Raw genomic sequence first — 24,297 nt, forward strand, 5'->3', positions numbered from 1 at the left:
TTTCTCTGCCTAATAAATAGTATTTCAAACGTAATCCTTGTCACAAAAACTTGGTAGAACCAAGTTAGGAGTGTATATAAAGAAATAATACTATTTGTGATACAGAGTTTATTTTTGGTATATTTCTAATGCGTCTAAAACTTTAAATTATATCGGCATAAAAAGATTTTTTGGATGAGAGCCAGAAGGTTTTGAATGAAGTCAGACACTTCTACCTGTTCTTTTTGAGTGTTTAATTAAAGTAGAGGTATGATATTGCTGCGGCGTCGTCTCTGATTAGAGAACTCAAAATGTTTGTAACATGACAGACTAGTCTGAGCAACACAGATATGGACAAAGTATGAATAATTCTCAGTGGAATATTTCATGATCTGCTGTCACATAAACTGTAGCAATGTTTGCTTGAGTTTACACGACATAGTGTGAATACTGGGTGGCCAAAAAAATATTGATAATTTTTCAGTTGGGTTTTATATATCCCATGTATTATACCCATGTACGTTTCGGGTAAGTGTCATTTGAATTCTAAAATTTAGCAGTTGTAGATACGTTACAATCGTTGGAATGCCTTTATTCATGCCTAAGATAGAGTGCGTTGAAGGTAAATGAAGTTTCTGCAAAAATTCGCTTTGTAACTATATTACGATAAAGGGACAAACGCTGCTTAGGCCCGTAAAAACATTTGTGCTGTTCATGGTTAGGAAGAAGTGGCCCAAAGGCAAGTCTGTCTTTTTGGTTCTGGAAATTTCAACGTGAAAGTGTAGTGGTGAAGCAACTATGAAAAAGGTTGGTAAATTTTAACTTACGAAAGTTACGCACGAAACACACGTGGGTAACCATGCCATCGGCAAGAAACTAAACATCAATTGTCAAATAGTTTTAAATTATTTGAAGAAAGCTTGCTACAAAAGAACTTGAAGTTTGGGTACCATACGAATTGACGTGAAAAAAATTACTTGGTCATATTTGTATTTTGGTAACTATACGGAAACGCAACGAAATCGAGCTATTTCCTGTGGATAACATGTACAAAAAAAAAAAGAAAGGTTGTATAATCTGTGATAAAACCTGAACTGGTGTCGAAGGACGCAATGCTATATGTTTGGTGGGATTGTAAAAAAATCGCGCAATATGGGCTGCTGCCGCGTGGCAAAACAATTGACTCGGATCTCTACTGTCAGCAGCTAGCAGGATTACAACAAGACATTGAGAAAGATCGAAAAAATTGGATCGGAAATTTTAATGGATCCGTTGTATAGCCCGAATCTTGCGACATCAGACTATCATTTAATAGTATTAATTTGCTTCCAATGAAGCAATGCAAAAATCAGTTGGTACAATTTTTCGCTTGAAAACTACAAAAGATCTGCAGTGATGTGATGAATTGCCTTACCAAAAATATAGCGGGTCATCAACAAAAATGGCGCATATTTATATTAGAAATATTGTTTTAAAAATGAAAAAAAAAAACAGCTTCAGTCTTGTTTTAAGAGCCGTCAGTATCTTTTCAACCAACCAATACGTGATGATGTACAAGTAATCTGGTAGTATTGTTTAATTACAGTTGCTTTTCTGGCCTCATTCTTGATGAATCGCCAGAATAGATTCAGGGTTTTCTAAGCTTTCTTTTTGATATTAACCTCAGGACGATGGTCTGTGGCCTGTAGGTATACTTTTCTGACAGCAAACTCTTGAAAAGAAATCTAAGCCATACAATTCAATATTGGCCTGACGTTATCCAATACACCACACAGCATGTGGGCTGGTTGAGTCGTGTCATTCAAGGTGATTCTAAAGGTCGGTCAAATAAGTGAAAGCTAGCCTGGGAGATTTTAGTTCAGTAGCATACGAATAAGCCGCGCGATTGCAAATTTGATTAGCTGTCCATCCGTGGTCTTAGTAGAACTCGGTGAAAAGCATGTACAAGTCTATCCTGTGCATAGGGTTACATAGAGCTAAACAAACCGTCTTACTTTTAAGCCGTTCAGTTAACTACCTAAATTTTGTCAAAAATAACAACAGTTTCATGACTTATTATGTCCGTTCACGGCTTCGTCGTGACCTTAGCCATTAATGCTAAGACCTAAGAAGTATTATTGATACTAATGAGCTAATAAAAGCATAAAATTTAGTCATGCCTCTAAAAGCTTAAAAACGCTTGAGGTACAAATTTGACATTTTTCGTTAACATAGATCTCTAGTGTCGTGTGCTACAGGCCATCTCAATGAGGGCTATTCAGTTGATATTTTGCTTCTTCAGCACAATAAACCGTTTGTTTTATTCGACAGTCAAAAACCCGAGCCGGTTGACGTGCGTGTAAAATAGTTGCACACACATTGGTTGCGTGCACGTGCTGGAAGCTTCCTTTACTAATCAATTCGATGCGATTGCTTTCCAGATCTCTAAAAACACCAGAAGCAGACTACACATCAGTGACATGTTCTATATGTTACTACAAATCGTATGGCAATAGTCTGGAGTTTAGCATGTTAAAACTATTTTCACTGAAAAGGTCATACTGATTTTATTTCAAATACTTGCTAATGTTGCATTTCCATAGAGCACCAATATACTACAGTGGACCGCGGAGAATGCACGAACTTAGTTTTAGCTCACAAGGCCTAAGGCTTACATGTATCTATCCTTAATAAAATATGCGCAGGTAATTAATTCCTATTATTTAGAGAAACAGATTTGCCCGTTAAGAATTAGTAATCATCTTGGAGATAATCATATTAATATAAAGATCAAGATACAGCTCTGTTTTCTTTGGGTGGAATGTTATCGTGATAGCATGTTGTCATTTAAAGATATTCATATAGGCCACGGAAAAAAAAATTAAGTCTTTCAACGATTTCATACAATTGATATTTTCCTTTGCATGAGATTTCCATTTATATGCTCCAATCTTTGCTGATGACGTTCATGCGTGGCAGCTGCCTTATTTTTTAGCGCTCATTGTATATCTTATCAAATACAAGCTCTATCTAGAATTTTGTTTTAAATGTTATAACGCTTTAAATTTTATTAGTAAATTAAATAACTCTTTAGCACGAATAATTTTACTTCAGGAACGCAAATGCAGTTACGTATTAATTTGTAGATGCGCTTCGTTCCTTTCACATATTTTTAACTTTGGAGGTGACATTTCTCAATTTCATAAAAAAACTGATTCGCAGAAACTCCTACAGAAGCCATGAGTATCTTCTTGGGAGACAGTGCTGTAGCGAATCGTTTTCCGCTAGAGGGCACTCCATAGCGATTTGTGTAACAGCTATGCATGCTTATTGCATACGTTAGTGGTGTTTTACTGTATTATATACGATATTTTGAAGACACTTGTGTACGTTTCTGTTCTGACAGACAACAGCAACTCGGCACTTTTATGTCGTTATATTATCCCGAAGAGATTTGACTGATTCCCGCATGCATTCACATCCACATACAATGTATTTATTATTTGTATTATTATATGTTTTAGCATACCTAATTGGAAATGTGCAGGTTCCGTATGTTCTCTGCCTCTTCTTGTCTATTCTTGTAAGAGAAGTTCAACTCTTGTTGAACAACAGCCATTCATCTTCTTAAATTTGAGGGACTTGGATTGCGAAAGCAGTCGTTTACCTTACATAAATAGCTTCTAATATAAATTGGGTTAAATCCATTACTAAATCGAAGAAGCAGCGGATAAGGGGGAGAAATAATGCGGTTATTATAGCCCGTGAGCGTCTGCTTAGCGATACCATGTTCGTGGCACAGGCCGGACAGGCATAAGTATTTTACGTGGAATCATTTAACAGGAACATTCGTTTACAAGCATGGATCTCTTTTGCGGCTCAAATGAAATGCGATAAGAAGCTTGCTAATAGAAGCTTCACAATTGGAAAATCACAATTAGATGATTTCTCCATTTTTTGCTACATATTCCTAAATCAACAGAACTGCAAGGAAGAGTTGTTAAACACACATAAACAGCAATTATTGTATATTATCTTGCAAGAAGAGCTAGCGGTTGACAACAAAAGTGGGCACCGAATCGTTAAAGATAAAAGAAGAAGCAAAACACTTTCGGATAGAGATAGGTATATTTCTCAAACAAGGTGCATCAAGCATATTAAGTTAACTGCTTGAATATATGTAAATAGATGATACTGGTCGTCATAAGAACAAATTGTGTCTTCGTGTTTTTACGCCGCTAAAGTAAAAATGATGTAACTTTTTACATGGAGATACACTCTTTGTTAGCATCAGCTCTCAACCTTTATCGCAATTCTATGTTTCCGCAAAATAGGTTGTTCTATTGCTAATATTTGTTATTTTCAAAAAAAAAAACAACTGCTTATAATTTTAAGATAAAGTTAAGATTTTTTTTTACTTAACTCCAAGTAACATTAGTCGTAAAGTGTCTGTTTAATAGGCAGGCTGTTTTAGCAAGGTTATTTTTCTCATGGCATCTTTGTTTAAATGTCGAGCTTCTCTCGCTACATTTGATTGCGTCAAGAATTGATCGACTTATGTAACTTTACTATATTGTGTGATCGTAGATGAATAATTTATAACTTCAGAAGTACATCCATTGCTAAAGATATACGCCTTTTATCCTCTTTCATGTCAGCGTAAAAATGCTGCAGTTAAATTACAATTAATACATAGCTCAGTGGCCAAGCCGTCAGGGCAGTTATTATATAGTTTAGTAAATTTTTGCCGAAATTTTTTATTGACAAATTTGTACTACGAGATAAAAATGATATTAGTATCTTTAGTAAGGACTTATTATGTGGTCTATACGGGCTCGCTATAGTTTTTTCATTCTCGGAAAAATGTCAATTGAAGATACCCGTTCCGTTAGCCCACAGCACTACAAGGTGAAATTATGTACGGCAGAAATAATGTCATCTGGGCCACCAATGATTTCGTGCGAAGAAGATCAGCTATTTAAAAAAACTAAAGGGAACATGCTTTTTTTTTCTAAAAATGATAAATAGTATGTATGGCTTGAAGAGACGATGCTCTATGATCATTTAGTACAAAGCTAAGCAAGTCGAAGATTATGATTTGGATCCGTAATCCGAATCGTGGATCCACATGAAGTGTGAAACCAGGCTTTGGATGACCCAGGTGCTGATGCATCCGCAAGCTACATCTTGTTTGAGAAGTGCGTGAAAATAGTATGCGTATACAGTTTTCCGACTTCGCCACAACGAAGTCTGTTTCACTATCGCAGTTATCTAAGGTTCCAGAATAAAGAACTATCGATGGTAATTTATAATCGCGGCGCATATATTGACAACACTGTTTTAATAAAGACTGCGGTGCAACGAGTACGAAAATACAATGCCTTAGTTTATTCCAATATATATATATATATATATATATATATATATATACATCTTGACTCGAATTTAGTTTTTTTGTTACCCGGAATCCGGTTTGGTGTATGCTTGTATTGGCATATGTAGCGCCAATGACTCAATGCAAACGACTTTGGTATAACGCAACTTTCCTGCTCTCATTTGCCACTAAAGACGTAACTATAGGGCGCATATCTATACGAGGTAGCACAAAAATCACTTAAAAGTTTGACTTAACGTCTTTATTTTACATACAATAGCAGGACAATGAGCTTTAAAATGAAGACGTTCTTATTGTTAAGCATATATATATATATATATATATGAATTAATTAAAAAACTCGAAACACGACTACCAAATGCAGGCATTTTGTATATGCACATTGTTGTTCTAAAAATAAACGTGTTCAATATAGCTCTTTTGTTTTCTTACATGAGGTTGATGAAGGTAAGCGATCCGAGTGTTTTCAGGGCAGTAGGGCAAGCCGCCTGTGAAGTCATCAATCTAATGTAACCGAATAAGCATCACGTATACTATTTGTAGTTGAATAAATAAATAAAAGTAGTAATCAGGATCATTACACAGATATACACGGAAATAGATTCTATGATTCGCATTAAGTTATTGTAAAGACAGCCTAAATAGTGGTCAGCTGAGCCATAAGGATGTTTGTTGATCTCTTTCTTATTTCTGACACACAGTCATTGTCTATTTCCTGTTTTAAGCAAAAAAGCGTACACTTTTGAAATAATTCCGATACGCCGATGAGTATGTACATGCAAACGGTCCATTTTACAAAAGCACAATGTTGGGAGATGCGATAGAATTTCTAACACTTCCTGAATAATGGCGTGAATAGAAGGCGCTTTTTGAATTATTCTGAAAATCGAAAATATGTTTATAACGAGTTAGAAATACTCTGTTCACTTCCCGTGCGAGTTGTTGTTCTTGAAGATAACCCGGTTGAAATGGCGGTTGAGGATGTGTAGTGCATAGGTTCCCCGAGTTACGTGAGCTTTTTACCTCAACACCGTCAGTGAAATCTTATTAAGCTTGAAGACACAAAAAAACAAATGCCATAATCGGTTCAGCAGGTTTTCCAATTCAATATTTGAGAGTTGGTAGACATTTTTTTTTACTATTATTAACTTTAATATTGTTATTTCGGCTATTTTTAGTTATTGTTTTGACAGCAAAAGACGATCGTAGGGATCTTTCGTGTGTGTGTGTGTGCGCGTCAGGGTTTAATGTTCCCAGCCAAACCACGTCTATTATGCGCCAACCCAGCACAACAATAGATAAGTAATCGTTTTGTTAACACGGGAAAATTTGATTATTTAGATTTTTAATAATATCGGTCCTTATCGAAATGTACGAAATGCTTGGACGAAATTGTACGAATTTAGAATAGCTTTTTGCTAAATGTGTAAATATGTCTCTTTATCATTCTTGAGCAGTTCAACCGTAGCAATTTAACGAGTAGTAAATTTTTCTGTTGTTTGCGCGTTACCAAGCCTTTAGCCTGCCGAACTACAGTTGTATTACGTTATTTTGATTTACCCTTCACTTGGTTTTCAGGCCGTTGCTCATTTTCTGTACAGTCACCTACTGCTAAATAAGTCAAAAGAAATTACCTTAGTCAATTGTCTCCTTGACTTGTTTCCGAATAGACGCAAGTATAGTTTGAAATACAGTTGTTTTATCTAGGTCGTATTGATTCGTTCGTACTTTCAGCGCCTGACGGATCGGGACCTGCTCTGTAGTGCTGGCGTACTTATACCCGACAGACCCATGCATAACAACAAAGGATTAGTCGTTCATCCAGTTTAGGGTAGAAAAGCCTGACCATGTTATTGCTGTTGTCTCCGTCAATGCCACCCCAACGGCTCACAGCCCCGGGGCTATGAGCCGAGTGGGTAAACCTGCCAAGGCGCACGAGCTACGTAGGCACAAATGACCCACTGGCATTGAGGCTTAAACAAATAGTGTGAAACTTATTTACGTATTTTGGCGCACCTACGTGCCAAAGTAGGTCACCAGTAACGTAGCGCTCGTGTTCTCCTTCACGCTAATATTTTGCTTTCTACGGCACGCGTATCGTCAGACAAACAGCCACATAGCGAGGCGGATGCCAAACAGGAAAAGTGACGCTTAATGCAGAGATCTGACGAACAGAATAGAACCGTTAGCTAGTCATATCGGAGCTCATAGCTATACAGTTTTTACCAGGCAATTGAATGAATTCATAAATTTGTGCATACCGCTGCGATACATACATTGATAATTGCATTGGTTTTTGACAAAATGTCGATATATTTGACTAGTCGAAAAACGATCTGAAGTTTGCTTGCAATAGAAACCATTTGTTACTTTCAAATAAATCACAAATCTTGATTGCAAAGTGTTGCGTAAAATAACACTGTTCAAGTTGGGCGCTGCAGCTCGTGTCTTCACGATCTCTCTCACTATCAGTTGTTAAGGTTATAGTCTTTCATTTCGCCTGAGTATTTCGTTCTGGGAGATAGATTTGAGACTGGTTCAGGCACGCACGCCTGATTGGCTCGAGTGTTAAGACTCATTAACAATACAGTGAAGGAATACGCCACTCGCAGTTGATCCTACCTTTTGGCACATCTACATACGAATAGGCACGGAGTAATACTCTCAGTCGTCTTGTACAACGACGATAATATTACTATTAAGTACACTATATATAGCTAGCAGGCAAATATCATTTTTAGTTGAATAGCAAAGTACTTAATATTTATCAAGTACGGCGTGCAAACGTCAACACTATACGCTAACGTAAATGTTCTCGTAACTCCAGTAAATCTTTATATCGACAGCACTTTAGGCTTGCCCTAGAGTCCTACAAAGAAATAAATGTTCGCCCTTCAATCCAAGTCCATTGTAAATATTCGACAAGTACTTATAGTCGCTTAAAAGCAATTACGATCAAGAGTACAATGCGCGTACTTAGTACTATATTGTTCAAGTGTAATAGTTTTGCTTGAATTTACAGTGATCAATCACGTACAGTATCTATTCTAACACCTGAGAGTACTTTTCATTTTTGTTTCTGAGGTCCACATAAATACATTGAGTCGTTTTAGCTGCAAGCTATATACATTTCCATAACGAATATTTAATTTAATATCAGAACGTATTTGGGTAAATGACAACTTTCAGTATCAGCAGTATTCTAATATATAGACTCCATCGTTAGGGCAGACTCACAAAAGAGGTTCATTAGCCTAGTCAGGTCTGGCAGCTCGCAAACGCGTTCGAAGCTTGGACCTTTTCGTCCAACCCATTTGTTTCATCAAAATATGCTCTTACATTACAATGATATTATGTAAACGCTCGTTTCGTTAGAAATATATATATAATAATGTTTCATTTTGAAAATGTCTAGAGCTACATATTCTCGCAGTAAACTATTAAAGTAATTGGCATGAGTCATTGAACCAACAAAAAGCGGTGTTCTATTTAACTGTTTGCTTTATATGACGCATCACACTGTGGTCTCTAGTAACTATCTTTATATGGTGTTTTAGCTTAACATGTATAGCTAGAGTTGTCTAATATATGCAATAATGTTATTTGACCGGGTCCTCTAATTTGAATGTGCTTAATTCTCTATAGATTTTCCAAAAACTATGCATTCTGTTCACAAAATTTTAAACAGGGTCATCTGAATTCATAGCATATGCCATCTTGTACGATGTTCTTGATCTTTTGGACGTTGTCTATGGTCCCCTCCGTTTCAAACTTATTCTACATCCCATCTGTCTGAAACATCCTGGAATATCGTCTCTACATCCCTGGTATCTTATTTCCAACGTAATTTTACGAGACGTTCTGCTTTTTGAAGTGTAATCATGATCCACTTTTTATTTCGAATCTATACTTGGAAAAAAACGTTGTTCAAACAGTTTTGACCTGTGAAGGAGTGTATGCATGCATTCTCTGAAACATCTTAACGTTTAGCACAAGATATACCAAATACCAGAAAAGTGTGAAGTCGGCGATTTGGTGGGGCTAAACACGTCCAGCCTACGACAGACAGTGAGGTCTCACAGGTTATTGTTAAGTATAGAAAACTATTCGTGTTAAGAACTCAAAGAACAAATGCCTTTCTTTGCAAAATGGTGGACAAGAGCTAAAGGAAACCGTTTCCTTGCTCCAGGGCCTCAGCACTCCATTGACCTCCTACCTACACCTTTGCTCGTTGACAGAGAAGGGTCGTTGAGGAGATACCGCTGAAAGCCGCACAACTCAAAAGTAGGCTCATCTGTTAAACAAGAACTTTCGTTGTACCTTTCAGCATCGATTTCAATAGTGTCTTTTAATTCCAAAGGGACGAGGATTCATTTGGCATGGCCATCAAGCCAGTGACTAGAAAAGTCTAGATTTTTTCAGTTTCGAGATTTGATATGCGTTCGTCGTACGTTAAGCTCATATGCTTGATATTAGTTAATAACAACAACAACAACCATAGTTTAAGATTATAATATTGTCCTATCATAATTTAGCTAATAATGACAAAAAGAACAACGCAAATAAGAACTGTCAATATCCACGCCATCTGGGCGTTTCCTCTTTTTGTGAAATCTACGTTTATAAACATTAGGTCAACAACTGTCAGCAGCTTTACCATAATTGCCCTTGAATGATACCATGTCTGAGGCATCCCCCATTATTATTCTTTTGAAGTCTCAACGTCTGGCAAAAAGAACGAGAGTATACTCCTTATTCTCAACGATCTCTGAGAGAAGTACAATAATTTAAGCCATAAAAGAAAGCGTTATTTTATAAGTAGAGCCCTGTTTGGTTTACTCGTTATTGTGTCGACTTCGAAACTAGAGGATCTGTTCATCATCAAGGAGAGCGCAGAGGCAGCTTCTTTGAGACTCCCCATTCATTGTCAATTTCCATACCTGTTGCTTTCGCATCGACAGAATAAACCAGCTTCAAATACTTGAACTTATTCTTGTCTTTATGAGTTGAGGAAAAAGCAACCTCAAGGATTCTTCAATCTCGTCGTATTCAGGTGTCTCTAGATTGACCTGCTATAGGATAATTATAAAGCATGCCATTGGTAAGTCACGTATCGATTTTTTCTAGCCTGTAGCGGTTGAAAGGGGCTTCTTATTTTCAAACTCTTCAACTGCAGTGGCTGAATTTGTATATGCTGCACTCCTATTCTGAGAAGAGTCGTAGTAAATACATAAACATATGTTGTACTTACGAGTAGGTATGCTATACCCGTATTGGAGAAGGTAGCTCACACTTACGATCTGATAGCTCTCCTGTTGCGCTTTAAGTTCTTAGTGCGGTACCAGCTTAAGATAATGTCTTTTTTTTAGTGTATATTCATTATGCGGAGAATAATATTACAGATCTTATGGTAATACGGACATTTGTGTCTACATAAGGAATAGCAGGCACACTATGACATGGGACGAACAGTGCCTGACGTTTTCGATGACGGTAGTCCTGGTGATACGGTCTCTGTCGCAAATGTAATTCAGTTGACCTGTTTCTTTGTTTTGCTCTTTACGAGTTTCCGTTCTTCATTCCTTACTAGAATCTCTTTTCAGATTGCCAGAATCCTTCACGAGCAGTAAGTTAAACGTAATGCTTCATATTATCCCCGTAAAAACAAATGGCTAAAAGTACAGGAGCCAAGGAGAGTTCAGTTAACCTCCTATCAACTAACAGTTCCTTTTAAGAGAAATCACATCGAAGCAAAGATGTTTTCGAAAAGCACGCTTCTCTTCAACGGTTTCACAAATATGGCAATGAAAATGTGCAGATGTGAAGTCGTAGTATTTATACTCTAATTACTATCCTATTGTTATTATTTTGGACATCACAACCATCTGGTAAATGTGTTTTTGATAGGAAGACTAGTGATCACCCGAGTGTATCTGATTTATAACTGTTTACATTAAATATGCTCTGATTGAGTTTCACATTTATCTTTGTAGGGCACCCAGTTGCTCTCAATCAGAGCTTTCCATTCCATGTCCTACTCAATTTGGTGGAGACTTTTTTGTACTCCGACTTCTCTGAGTGTAGTGTAACATTATTGCTAAAGTAGTTTTTTTTTTTGCCTGTACGGTTTTTTTTACTTCGGCTGCAAGCCGGGGGTGGATTTATAGCAAACGTCGCTTCTACAAGCATTATTATATTGTTCATTATTTATATATATATATATACATTTTAGGTGTAAGAGCAATATTTACCCTTGTCTCGTCTAGTGTTGTGTAGCAGAACAATGCACTTATGCGTCCGTTTATGTCGACCCTTCTGTGAAACCCTAATAGGTGAAACTACGACGCAAATGCGTGCACGCGAAAAAGGAACAGAGAATAATGGAGAAACCAAACGTAAAGTGAGTGATAAGAACGCGACGGACGACATGCGTGCATTTTGTAGAGATCCAGAGGGACGTGCGGTTTTGTTATCTTTTCAATGTTGAGAAAATTCAACTTCCTATATTGGGCCACCAGTCTGTGGCCATATTCTTTCTTGTATCTTAGGTCTTTTTAGGGATGAGTGCAATCCCTCGGGAGCTAGCAAATTTGCGGAACGGCTATTTCATTTCGAGCAAGTGAGCCGAGACGCAAACATAGAAACGTCTCTTGAAACAATAGAAGACGTCTGCCTTTACCGCATATATATTATCGTCTCATCATGCTTTATTTAACAATGTCTATACTAAAGCTTACTGACAACCCGTAATGATCGATAAGGTTTGGCCGAGACGCTGCTTAAGTTGAACTCTCGCTGTTAAGTTTCAATTTTCAGGATGCAAACTAAGTTTCTAAATTTGAGGTAACCGATTTAACTAAGCATCATTGTGAAATGTTTCACATTTCTGCCCGCACTCTGTATGGCTTGACTAAACTGTTGTAGGCAGAAATCAAGTTTGTGGCAGTTAGTGAAACTCGATGTAAAATCTATCTAAATAATTAGGCTCTCTTATAATTCTAAAGTGGAATTAATGTTCAAGACCTGTTGCGATACAACTATTAGCATTATTGTATAAAAAAAAGTGGAGGACTATCGAAAATCGCTTCCCTCGAGTTAAATTCAATAGGTGATAGAACAGAGTCTTTTCGACCTTAAAAGAAAGTACCTTCTATAGCAGTTGGTACGCAGAGTACCATCGCCTAAGAAACTGTACTTCCACTTGCTCGCAACTGTTCAGTGTTCCGTTAAGATTTATGGCCAGTGAGCCAGTAGACCCGAGTGAGATGGCCAAAGCCTAAGAGGATCTACTAGAGACTTCAATGGGACCAAGGGAACAGCCGATTTGTGTCAGAAGTCAGCCAGAGTAACTGCAGCCATTTTAAGTGAACAGAGAGTAGCAGCAACATCAAGTAGTGACCTGTTACCAAACATCTTTTCAGATGCTTGCATATTTTTTAAAAAATATTGCACTGTACCTTAGCTCAGTCGAAGATCAGCTTCGATCAACCGCTTTATCTGTGTGATGCATGCAACTTAATGTGGACGACCTGTTAAATACCAAGCTAGCATTTTACAGTGAATGTTAATTTCTTTTTTCTTACTACTATTATTATTTCTGATCTTTTTACGAAACTGTGTTTTCACGAAGCATTGTCGCGTGGTAGTAGCAGCAGCAGCAGCGGCAGCAGCAGCTTCTTTTCACTGACTCTTCATAAGAGTGGATAAATTTAACTAAACGGACATTTTTGAATTGTTTGCATTTCCAGTTCAACGTTTTGAGGGTGGCATGAAATAGTGTGATTTGAGTATCGCTTCCAAGGTCACCTGGTTTTTTTTTACACTAATCACGCGTTCGAAGGCATAGGCTAGACAGCTATTTCGAATCGTCGCTTTAAGAGATGAAGATCCAGACTTTTATACATTATGGTCAACTTTATTTGAACTTTCATTCTTGTGATACACGAACGTATCATGGAATTCGCGTTTTGAGAAGCAGTATTCATATATACGCAACAAATGCACCCTATGTATCATGTCTTCACACTCCAACATTTGCGATACTTTCAATAGATTTCTGTCTTGGGACAATCAAAAGCGGATTACAGAGTTATCGAATATTTATGTTTCGAAACGGAAGTTCGTTTTAGGTTACCTCGTATCGGTGGGATGCAGAACCGAATTTCAAAAATTTTTCATATTTCCTTCCAAGCCGAGTATCTTCTAAATGGCGTATAGAATTTAGGTTGGCGAATGAAAAACAGGCCAGCTTCTCGCCTGAACAATCAAAGCAGCGTACCATACAGCATCTGTCATGCTTATTATATATGTCAATACTCAATATGCTACTTTTTCTATTGTCAGAACCACTTTGTGCTAGCGAAGCTTCGTTACGCATCGACACAGCGTATTCAGACAAGGTAAAGAAAGAAAAAAATACCAAAACAAACATTATTAACGTCGTTATGGGCTAGGCCATAATACAATGCTGTTTATTTATAGAATCTTCTTCATTACGGTGATTTACTGAACGCCTCTTACAACGAGTCGGACCGTTGTCAATTCTATGCTGATAATGGCGAACATAGCTAAATTAGAATATTGGGGTGTTCAAGTCGGCAATAGCTTAAGTAAGCTGATCTATATTTTTACGGGACGACGTTCGTGTATGCTTAAAATTGTAACCAGGGGCTGTCCTTTAAATCCTTATCTCCCAACCCTTAGAAATCCACTAGGGCGCAAATGGACATAAAAAATATATATGTATATATTTGAAACATGCCAGATCATGTACTCTGAGTAATTTTATTCCAGCACGGCCTGTAGGCGTTCGCTAGGCCGTACAGGCGACTGCAGTGATAGCATTTCGTCCATAAAATAATACCATGAGTAAATAACGGCAGTGTCAAAATTGGTTCGATTAATAACTGCGAAGTCCTGTGAACATTCAAGTTATATATATATATATATATATATATATATATATAGGGAAGCGAAGGACGAATATTTTTAACGAATACATGCTTTCATAGTCAACGAACAAAGACTAAAGAGCAGCTAGTGCCAAGCTCAATAACAAACAGGCACACTTATAATAACACGTAGGGATGACGTAATCTAGGTAGCTAACGTGCATCCCTCAGAGTGTAGTGTTGTAGTAACTATCAACTAACATGCCAACGTGCCTATATCTCAACTAACAAACATGCAGCCACGTTGCTTCAGATCTCAGCGTTGGCAAGAAGTATTGCCAAGAACAAATAATCAAAAACTAACAAACTGAGGAAGCTAAAAGACTGAAATATTTGATCCGTCTCGTGTGGCCAAATCCCGTGCTGCTGCTAAAATCGCTTCTTCCACCCCAGTGTATTATAAAAACAGATCACAATGGTGGCATAATTACGGTCATTCGGGATGACTTTTATGGCTGGATCCCTTGGGACGAACTACTCAAAATTTGCGACCGCTACCTTACAAAGTCGAAAAAAAGGGCTCCCACGAAGAATTACTTCAAAAACAATTATTATTACCTCAAATGCTCACCCCTCCACATGATACAAATCCCCAGGCTTCGACGTCACCCCCCTTCTTACAGATATAATAAGCTGCTTAGCTCAAACATATATTGAAAATACAAATTATACTATTACTTTTTTAATCCTAATACTTAAAATAAACACAGAAATATAATAAATAAAGCTATTCAAACATAACTCGAAATTGTATTTCCTCTTAGTTTTAGGTTTCTCATATTTCAATTTAGTATTAGGTTCATAGGTATAGAATTTTGCCTACGTTACTATAGCTGATACAATAACAATTTTATATGAATATATTGGATTAGGTGGCGTGCGATCATTTGGCCTTACATATCGAGACCAAGCTAATATAGGTCCATCAATAGCTGTCGCATTAGGTCCTATAGGGAACCATAATGCTTTTGGTTTATTTATACAATATGTAGCATTTAAAACCTTATACATAAATTTAGGAGTATATTTAGATACTTAAGTATGAAGCATGCTATAGAGTTTAACACCTTCCTGCTGCAACAGATCGTCAATATTATTCGGCACAGTAGTTCCAATATGATAACTCGTTGGCAGAGACCTATTACTATTTTTAGCTACTTCAGCAATTGAGGGATGCGCAAATCCTTCACGTACATTTCGTATTACATATTTTAACACATCAAAATGCGTATACTGATCTCCTATTTCCTTATGCACATCCTGAAGTAAATTAGTTGAAAAAATAAATTTATGAATCCCTCCTAAAGGAAAATCCTGGCGTCTGTGGATTTCCAACAGATCCGTCGTGTTCTTGAATAACTCTTGTGACAATCTTCTTATTACATATCCTCCTCCTTTTATAATTCCTTTTACTGCGAATAAACCGATACCGACCACGATACTTAAGACGTCTCCTCCTCGGACGGGTGCCATGCCGTTTCGTAGGTCGGTTGAGGAAATGGCAGATAGGCCCAGCAAGGCCCATTTCGGTTACACTTTTAATGGGGACAAGTCATTGATGCTATATCTAAGGAAAAAATTCAGAATAGTTGTTCACATGAGGATAGCTGATTAAGTTAATACATATATATATATATATATATGTAATAACAAGCAGAACTAACATACTCTACGATCCAATTCAGCTTGCTTGAGTTCGATTAATGATAATCATTTGCTGTTAATCAAACACGAGTTTATAAATTACACACCCTATGCTGGGTAAAAATAAAGACGCTGCTTTAAAGCAGCTTGAAAATAAAATGCCAACTATAGATCTTCATACTTAGGCGATGTTTTCACTGTCTTTGGAAAATTGTATACTCATATAGGAATATGTATTTGCCTAGATGGGTGATACACGCATGTATCCATACAGATAAACGTCTATACAACTGCTTAAATAGGACATTTTTCGAATTCAGGCTGATGTTTCATTAAAAAACCTGTAATGCTGGAGTAAAGTTCTCACTAAAATATATAGGACATATTACTTTTCATATGTCCTGTGATGAATGATGAGCACGTTATGATACGGCGTCGTGCAGACTGGAAAAACCGACTTTGGAGAGGATAGTGCGAGGTTTAAAGCGTTAAGCTGGACGAAAGGGACGACTTCATGTTTAGAGTACAGTAACATAAAAATGAGTAGAGCATTCCCATCAGAGATAAATAGGTAAAATAGGCTAGAGCAGGCGAAATGTGGCACTATATTGCAATTGAAAAATGCCTCTGTTCATCAAGTCGACGCACCACAATAAAATAACTCAATACGACGCACTAGGGTAGCTTTAAAGAATACCAAATAGAGATAATTAAACCAGCAGCATGCCCTGCCGCGTAAGCTAAAGAACATCGCGCTAATAAGGAATAGAAAGTGAAAATAAGTAAAACGAATGGTAGACGCTCAAAGTAGATGATACGCTCTTGAAATCCTCACCCTTCTTCTCGTCAGGACGATGCCACCGCGTAGAATAGCAAAATCAAAGTCTATTAAAACCCGCTTTCTTGGTCATTTGCGTTATTCGGTAACTGTTGCTACGGGAGATGCTATGCAATGCATGTGTTCAAACTCTTAGGCACACACCATCCAAGTGTGTCCATCCAGCTTGTACTAATACGGTTTTTCCTGTTCCAAAAGGGATCTCTCCCTTCCTCGTTAGGCATTTAATGGCCTGACGTTTCAGGTCCTGCCCTTCATTTTTCGCCCACAAAAAATTTAGATCCTTTGTACCATTCTATTAACAAAAATCGTGACTGCACGAGATGTTGGTTATCAAATGGAGGCATAGGTTTAAGGTGATGAAATTGTGAAAATATAGGTATCCAATAACTACGCGTCATATGGTAAAAGTTACACGGCCAGGAAGGCGTGAAAAGGACGTAAGTGGCCAGCTACGGCTTGGTCACTTTCGGAGAGCCAAAAGCACGAAAAAGGGCTGGTAAAAGTATATCTATCTATCTCAATTTAAAAATTCCGAGATAAGAACATTTAGTGATCAGGTTCATCATTACGACCATAAGGCCACAAGGGTACTCGTAGCAATTTAGCGACTTCTCAAGTATACTTTTTCAAACTCTAACTCCCGGTTCACTGACTTCGCACTAACCAGGAAATTAACCGGGATTACGAGAAACTAAGTGCCTGGTATCATAGATCCAGTTAGCAGTGAAATGGACATTACGTAAGCTTATAGAATTAGAAAAAGTAGTGCAGCGTACTAGAAATTATTGCCTCCTATTAAAAGATACACATGCATACCTTGAAGCTTTCGAAGCTCGGATATTGGTCTTTCATCAAATGATTTTCTACTGGGCTGTAACGTACCATTTAATTAAATCCAGCCACTATCTGATAAAAGCATATATGATAGTATAAAGATATTTGATTGGATAATGCTTCGAGCTGTGTTTTCGGCCTCATAAACAACATAACCAAGTGTCGAGATCCTGTTGTGGGACTGAATCGTATATAACCAATTGGAGTCACAAACCCTCAATTTGAGCCAGCATATTCTCTGTTACTATTGTTATAAGCGTAATTCGCCAGAACACGAGCGTCTTCGTACAGGTTTTTTTTTTAATTGAGAACACCTGAACCTTTCCGTTAAGCAGCTTCTTGAATTGCTCTCAAAACTACCATCGATATAAGGTCTGTTGCGCTCAGAGTTGATTTTTGTTGCATTATAGTCGCCACCGCGGAAAGGGTACTCCCGCAGGCCCGCGGTGGCCTATCACCTAAGAGACTTGGATTCCGCTTTCTCCCGACAATGATCCGTCAACTTCGCGAGGTTATAAATGTCTACGGGAAGGTAACACGTTTCTTTTTTTCCTAATGACTCACCAGCTGACATCGAAGCAGCTAATCAGGCTGAGCTGATTTCTCAAAGCGACTAACCTCACAAACCTTAATAAACTTATCCATTACACAACATTATGTTGGAGCTGTGGCTTTCGAAACGAAGAATCTTCTTCCTAATAAAACAAGGTCGAGAGCAAGTTCGCTATCTTCCACTAGGAACAGAGTTCTTCATCGTTGTAGTGAACAACCCTGTTTAATGACTGCTATAGATCTAAGTCAGTGAAATGGATATTTAAAAAATCCGCTAACCGCGTTCAAGAGAAGCGCCTCGGCAGAGCAGACCACCTCGGCAGAGCAGACCGCCTCCCACACATCACAATTGTCATGACAGACACCGCTAAATGGCTATGGCAATTATGAAATGTATTAATTATACATAATTCTAACGTAGCTACACTGATCGTTACGGTGATGCCATGCTACAGCAATTATATTAGATCTAAAATTTCACTTTTGCTGGGTACCCTTATCTGTATTATGGCAGTCATTGAAGCTTTGAATTAACAAGTATTTTTGTTATACTTTAGAAGCTGAGCAAATAGTTATGTATCAAACGATATTTTTTAGAAGTGGCAAAAGGGAGTGTTCTTTTCAGCTACTTATATGCGAGAGATCAGAAAGGCTGGCCTGAATTTAGCCTTGGTAGAATCTGGTCCATCGTCCATAACCGTATATCACTAAGCTCCTAATATTAAATATGTTCGGACTGGTATCAATAATAAACCACCTTCTGAACGGTTCAATTTGGTGATTTTTAGCAAATACTTCGGAAGGTTAACAGTGAATGAGCACTTTTGCAGGCAACTTAAACGCGTCGAGTTTTATATCAGGTGTGACCAGGAGGCATCATACTAGAGGTGCTAGCCATAAGAAAACTTAGCATCTGCGTACATTTCACGGAGTTCGGGGAAGTCGGCAACTACGTATAGATTTGTCCACTCATTCATTCGGCTGAAAGAAAAAATGACATGAAAGAATTGTTCGGCCAATAGCTGGATGACACGTTAGGAATTTGTAAATGTCCTAATTTTTTGTAAACGCAATGGCGCTACGACAGGAGAGAATCAACAAGTCAAAAAAAACCCTCAGGATATATTGTGAAGGGTAAACCCATTTTTGAAAGTAGGGGTTACTCTGATTTAGAAAAGATATGTATGTTTTTCTATCTGTGCCATAGATACGCCTCATTTCATTTACATTAAGCGAATTTGTAAAGGAATCCTTGACAGTAAAAATGTAGTGATTCAAATTACGTGGTTAAAAAAAGTAGCTAAAAGCCAATCACTGTAGAAATATAGCGGATCTTATCAATTTTCATGTTATGATGCGCGATGATCATTGCGACACACCTAGATTGGATTGCCTTTGAAAATGTCTGGTGATACTTCTCCCGAAATGCGAGAAAAGTACATATACCGTGTGTATATGTGTATCCGACACTTGTCGAAAATGGTAAATTTTTGTTGTTTAAATGGGTGAACGGCGTTGAAATTCAGTGAGGATAGAAAATTGTCTTTTTTGTTAACCCCGTATTTTTGTGTTTAAATCGATTGTCCATCTGCCGCGAACAAGCAGTTGGATGTGGACCATCTCAGAAGACCCGGGTTAAGTGATAGGAGCCGCGCTACGATGCTAAACACAATGTGCGTTTGATCGATGATCGCTTTAGTTGTCTGATTGGCGCTTTTCGCATGACAAAGTCTGAAACGGTTTCGTTCATGGGTCCATGAGTCATCATTCAGTAGGCGACGAGAACATGCAGTAACGTACAGCATCAAAGAGGTAGCGCTGTTTGTTCAAATGATGAAGCCGTAAATCATAGTAAAGTATCAGAAATTTCGTCCCGTTACTATACTGCAACTGCGGTGATTTCATGCTAACATCTTTCTGTACGATACGATTTTTCTCGCATCAAGTGATCGTGCATTAGCTCTCACCCACTTCAACAGACCTCGGACGTTCGAGAAATTCTTAAAAAAGACTTAAGTAAACAAAACAATCCACTACAGACTCTACTTCTATATAGAGTATTTTGAGTAAGTGCAAGAGAACGCTGTTTTGAGCTTTTTTTTTTTTTAATTTATTGACATTGTTTGTTACCCTACACTATCTCGACGAAATGCAACATAGGTCACCGTTTCAAAAAAAGAAGGACACCAGAGCAGGGAATCACACTCTCACGTGCAACGAGCGGAAATCGTTACCGACAATATTATCCTGAGCGTGGATCGAGCGCCAAACTGTAAATCACACTGTTAGCTTTAAAACTCGTAAGCACGACTATTGATCTCGAGCATGCGGCTATAGTAGTTAAAAGGCGTGGCTACGTGGCAAACCGTTTTGAAACATTTATTTTGCTGGACTGATGTATGGAATACTTACATGACCCCAAGGTTAGGGGAAACTTCGAAACGTGACATTATACATTCGACGTTCGTCTGAAGATTCCAATGTTTTGTATAGAGTATTTGTTTAGAGTAAAAAAGAGGAAAATTTGACATTGGATATGAGGAACCTATTTCCAGATGTCTATCATTAAGTTAAAATGTGTGCATTCACTACACTAAGATCACTTAAATTGTGAGCTATACAAATATCTAAACTATGATTTATACAAATGGATTGTTTTTCCGAAAAAAATTAAGCTTGACGTCTGAAAATTCAAGCTTTTCCTTCGGCTCTCGACATCATCTGACTTGAAAACAACTTCACGAAGACGAATCAACAGAGCCTTTTATTAATATTGTCTTTTGGAAGGAGCTTGAAGTCTGGCCGCTATTGTCTTGTATGTCATTCTAGACGTGTGCGACAGGCAGCTCCATGGCTACCGTCATGTAACCAGTAATGCAGAAAGTAGGATTCCCGTCTTTTGGGTGCAGGAACCGTTGAGTTAAGAATGCACAATAATCCATACATTATATACATTTGCCTACGTGCTTCAGCTCGCTTCAACTCAAAATAATTCTCTCACTCGTTTTCGTATGAGGCCGCCTTGCCGAAAAGTTCCGTTGATCTCCCATTCTGGACAAAAGGACCCCGCTTCGCTCTTTTCTCTAAACCGCGACAGGGTAGTCGCTGTTCAGAAGCTTTGAGATAATCTTTGTTGTCGCCTTTTGCGGGTGATTTCGAAACGGTCGAAAACACCGCAGGTATTTATTTGGTCGTTACAACCTTTAGTTCGACTTGTTAAGATGGTGTAAACCGTGCTTTTTTCAAATAGTACCATTTTTGCGTATTTAGTTAACATTAATTGTGTCCCAATGAACGGAGACTTGACTGAATAGCATCCTCTTAGTGAAATGACGGAATCGTAGCAATGTTTGATTTTTGCGATAAGAGACCATGCTCGTCAAATATCAGTTCTGGATGCACTTTACAACAGCATTAATCCCTATATTATTGATCCTAAGATAGGTCGAATTTCGCTGAAGTAGGTACCTTTCCTAGAGAGCAGGGCATAAGACCCCGCCCGGGATTTAGTATACCCGGGAAGGAGGGCAGCTCGAACGGAGCATAGACTGGGTGACAGTCTCAGACAAACAATACACTTGTAATATAACAAGTCTGCATAATGCATTTGCCCTCAACCTCCAATAAAAAATAAGCAACCGAAAAAGGTACTTTCCCTATAATCGTACTTATTATTATATGTATCTATAGACTAATGGTAACATAAATCTATGGTTTGTCTCATCTCGCCCATTTCATTTCAACCTCGGTCTTAAGGCAAAATTCTGCCTCAAATTGACTCCGTCATTGATCCCGACACAATTACTTACAAATCAAGGTTAAATAAAGAATATAAAGAGTATACAATGTTTTTAATAAATCTTAGAAACAATCACTTTTAGGGGAAGGGCGTGACACACTTACTGATGATGCAGGATTACCTGTAGTTATTTGCAGATCACGACATATTTTGCGTTTCTCCATGAGAAATATGTCCAAAAATTTCATTGACATCGTTATTTTAAAAATGTACTCATGTGAAGTTAGTTTAATTTTTCTAAACATTTTTTTCTGTCAAAAAGTTATAGAGACACATATCAAACGTATGCCAATTTTATTAGCAAAATTTTAAGTGCTTTTTTTTGGGAAAAGAAAAACACTAGCCTTACATTACTAGTCCCAAACAATATCTGTACAATGGTTTCTCTTTGATTATCGGAAAATACCAAATATTCAAGTTATCCTATTAGTCTATCTAGTTTTCTGATACAATCTAAACTGTTCAAGATTGTTCAGAGATTTTCAGTGGCCATTAAGGAAGGTACTACTGTATTTGGGATCTGAGTAAGGTTCAAAGGCTATAAAATAGAGGACTACTTGTTATCGAAGCGGCGACCTGACGATGAGGATAAAACAGATGAAAACATTTTAAGACAATAATGGTCAAAGGTGAATGACAGCTCGGGCCGCTTAAAAAGTGTTGGCTTTGAATAAAAATTTGAATTCTACATAATAAGAACTGTTCTACTTAAAATTAAGATCTGTGTTATGACACTTTTTTTAAACATCATCGTTTTAGGGTGGGTTCAAAATACCAAGTTGGTCATTATCCTATAAAGAGTTATACGCATGTAAAGTTTACCTACCTATTGCTATAAATATATCCGTGAATCAACCTAAGTGTGAATGTAAGGTCTTGCAGACAGAAAGGACATCATCCTTAATGGCACCTTTCTTCTCTAGTCTAATAATTTCTTCAGCTTATGCTAATAGTAAATGGTACCAGGCGACCCTTGCCGCCTGCAATGTAAACCCAAAATATTCATGGAAAAGAACGTGGATGTGTCAGAGCTACCAAGTATGGTACAATGCCGACTATAACATCTTACAGTTTGTTTGCGGAAGCGGATGAATTCCGCTAAATATCGTTGATTCCCGTCTGGCTTCGGGCTGCCGTATTTAAATAGGCAGAGCTTCTTGTTCGGGCCGAATAACGTCCAGAGTCAACATTTCCGTAACTGCTGAAGGCGGAAATGAGAGAAGATCTAATACGTTGCAGCTTGCCTATAGGAGTGCACTGTGGTACAAAAATTACCGTATTAAGCGTTTTTACTTAGCGAACAAATATGTTTTGCGTTTCAATATCACGTAAATGAGTACAGCTGAAAATAAACGTCGAATTACCTTACTCGTTTAACATTCATAGGTACTGTATTTGCATTTTTAGTGCCTTAAATTCTTACTTGTTCCGTACGCTGCAGGTAGGACATATACGTTTTCGACTGCATCGTATTCTACTTGGAACCGATAGCTATTAACGAACTACACTATACGTAAACTAATCTCAGAGACACTGTAGTGTCAGGCATGTATACATATATATGTACATGATTTTTTAAGCAAAGTTACATCCGCATGGCTTTTATGTCCGGGTACGTATGTGTTCGTCTCCTACATTTGATACTTGATATATTTGAAGAAAGCCTGACCTTTTAAACTTACTTTCTGAACCATATCGGCATCGTGGCGGGGATACAAGGTCTCTAAATTCGATTCGGAAGTCGCTTATTGTCTACTAGTTTTTGACGTTAGGGGATCTATTATTTTCGGAATTGAAGTTAATTTGTTAGTGAGATTACCCGTTGACATAACAGGTACTCGATATAATGATCATCAGTCGTAGCATGCGCTTAATATTGGCAATAAAAGAGTAAAAAATAAAAGGAACTTCTAGCCGATAACCACTACTCTGGTGGACCAGAAATTTAAAAAAGCCTAGAAGGCCTTGTGAACTAGACTCTTCATTTGTTATAATAACAGAACCAAACCTTACTAAATCGAGCGATTATAGTGACCAAGCGACAAGCTCTTCTTAGCCTAATTCGTAAGTTTCGTCTTCAAATAAATACAGTCAGCGGCACCATATTGCTGGAATCTCATTTAGTAAATCTGACCGCAAAAATAGCATTGTATATGCCTATATATGTATAGAATTTGTATAGACAAAGAATAGTTGTCCATTGCCATTCTGTCGCTATATATACACCACTCTATCTATAGCAAAGCTCTAGCCGAATGGCGGCCTTGCAAATCGGTAACCCAGCCTCAAAAGTTGGGAAAACAAAGCAGACAGGTTTCCAACT

At 37.7% G+C, this 24,297-nt stretch overlaps 1 protein-coding gene and 1 long non-coding RNA gene across 6 annotated transcripts in view; one reads left to right on the forward strand and one right to left on the reverse strand.

Annotated features, from left to right (window-relative positions):
- LOC111246583 (uncharacterized) overlaps positions 1-24,297 on the reverse strand; it is a 123,689-nt gene that overhangs the window by 22,661 nt on the left and 76,731 nt on the right. The window lies entirely within an intron of this gene.
- On the forward strand, positions 179-15,045 carry LOC147756984 (uncharacterized). Of its 2 annotated transcripts, none has more exons than XR_015325412.1 (2): positions 179-786; positions 2,400-15,045. It is a non-coding gene; the product is annotated as an uncharacterized LOC147756984 (long non-coding RNA). The 2 variants fall into 2 exon arrangements; XR_015325411.1 differs by having other exon boundaries at positions 6,532-15,045.

The sequence above is a fragment of the Varroa destructor genome, unplaced genomic scaffold (genome assembly GCF_002443255.2).
Source record: "Varroa destructor unplaced genomic scaffold, Vdes_3.0 BEIS01000003.1, whole genome shotgun sequence".
NCBI classification, from domain to species: domain Eukaryota; kingdom Metazoa; phylum Arthropoda; class Arachnida; order Mesostigmata; family Varroidae; genus Varroa; species Varroa destructor.